Here is a 2,121-nt window from a genome sequence, read left to right on the forward strand (position 1 = left end):
CGCTTCTCGTGCGACATAGGGAAGCCTCGCGCCTAGCAGCCACACATATTGGCCCGCCCAGCAGGGACACCAGGCCTTTATCTTTTTTATTCCATTTATTTCGTATTTTTTCTTTTGTTTCTGGATTTATTTATTTTTACCTTTTCTTATATCTTGAATTGTTCTAAATAGATCTATTAGTAAAATTAATGTATACAACAATGTTTCACGTGTATACTGAATTGTACAAAAATGTACCTAATGTATACAAAAATATTTTACTCTGGCTTTATTTAATTTTTTAAAATATTTATGCAAAAATGTTCCTAATGTATACAAACATGTACAATGTTTATGGAAAAACATAGACATCAAAACATATATATAAAAAAAAACTTTGTCACCTATTTGAGAAATGTTTATCATGTATATAAAAAACTTACAATATGTATAAGTTTTCAAAAATGTTAATCCTGTATTTTAAAAATGTTAAATGTGTGTAAATTTTATTTCCTGATGTATACATAGAATGTACAATGTTATGAAAAAATTAGAGAAAAAAGAAAGTTTAATACATAGATGTTAATGATTTACTTGGCAAATGCTAAACGTGTATGAGAAAATGTTCCTGATGCATAGAAAAAAGAACAAATGTGTATGGAGAAAGTGGACATAAAAAACCAATGTTTGAAATAATTTTAATCATGTATATAAAATGTCTTCATGCAATTTAAAAATATATTAATTACCATTAAAAAATGTACATCATGTATTAGAAATAATGTTGGCAATTTATTCAAAAATGTTCCAAACAAGTATAAATAGAACATGTACATCATGTATTAAAAAATGTTTTACATGTACACTTAAATGTTAATCATGTATTTTAAAAAATGTACGCACTTTTTTAAAAATATGTTTATTACCATAAAAAGTTGTTCATTGACTATTTGAAAAGATGCTGACCATGCATTGAAAAAGTATCCATAACATATTTTTAAGAAAAAAGTATAAATCATGTGTATGAGAAATGTACAACGTGTATCAAAAAATGTTTAACTTGTGTACTACAAATGCACACCGAGCATTTAAAATTAGGCATGTGTTTAAGAAAAAAAATGATAAAAACCAACACATAAACATAAAGGAACAGAACATAACGAAGAGAAAAACCCAGCGAAGAAAAAAAATATAAAAAAGGAAAAAAAACTAAAATAAAAAACTGGAGAAAACCAGTGCAAAAAAGAAAGGGAAGCAAAAGAAAAGAAGAAATATCGGAGAAAACCAAGAAAGAAACTAAAAAATTGAAGAAAAAAAGTAAGAAAAGTAAAACCTAGTGAAAACAAATAAATAAACAAAGAAGTCCATTACAAAATTAAGAAAGACAAAAAACCAAAAAAAGTAGTGAAGAAAATAAGAAATGAAAAAACGCAAAACCAAGGAAAACCATGAAGAAACAAAGAAAGCCATAAAGGAAAATATAATCGTACTATGATGTATCAATAGTACATGGATTCACAGAAGTAATAAAAATTACAGCCAGACCCATGTATAATCTAGCGACGACTACAAGGACCATAGCAAGCCAAAGGTGAGACGCCGACCCGCCGTCATCACTCCTCTCCCATCAGAGCTGTGTTTGGATGTTTGTATTAGGGTCCCAAATTGGATTTCATATTCTCAAACCATCAATTCAGGTGTTTGGCTTCTCGCAAAAAAAAAAGACAATGAACATAGGGCCGCTGCATCTCCTCTGCCCATGGCCGCCACGGCCTGGCCCTCCCCGTCCGCGGCCGCTCCTCCTCCTCTCCTCGTGCTCCGGCGTGCCTCCCACTGGACCCCCTCTTCCCGTGCCGCCGGTTCCCCATCTCCTCTTCGTGGTTAGCCGTTAGATCCCCTCGTCCGCCCCTCTGTTCTGCCACTTGCTGGTCATTTTTTTGACTCTTGTAAACCCGAATGTTGTAAATCTTGACGTAGCTGCTTTGTAACTCTTGTAAATCTGAATTTTGATGTTGCTGCAGTGTAACTCTTGTAAATCTGAATCTTGTAAATTTATCTGATAGTTACTTGTAATCTACCCTAGCAGAAAATTTCATGTATTTACAGTCATCTTGCTCATGAATACTAGCCTTTTGTAACCGT

The sequence above is a fragment of the Aegilops tauschii genome, chromosome 1 (assembly GCF_002575655.3).
Source record: "Aegilops tauschii subsp. strangulata cultivar AL8/78 chromosome 1, Aet v6.0, whole genome shotgun sequence".
In the NCBI taxonomy this organism is placed as follows: Eukaryota; Viridiplantae; Streptophyta; class Magnoliopsida; order Poales; family Poaceae; genus Aegilops; species Aegilops tauschii.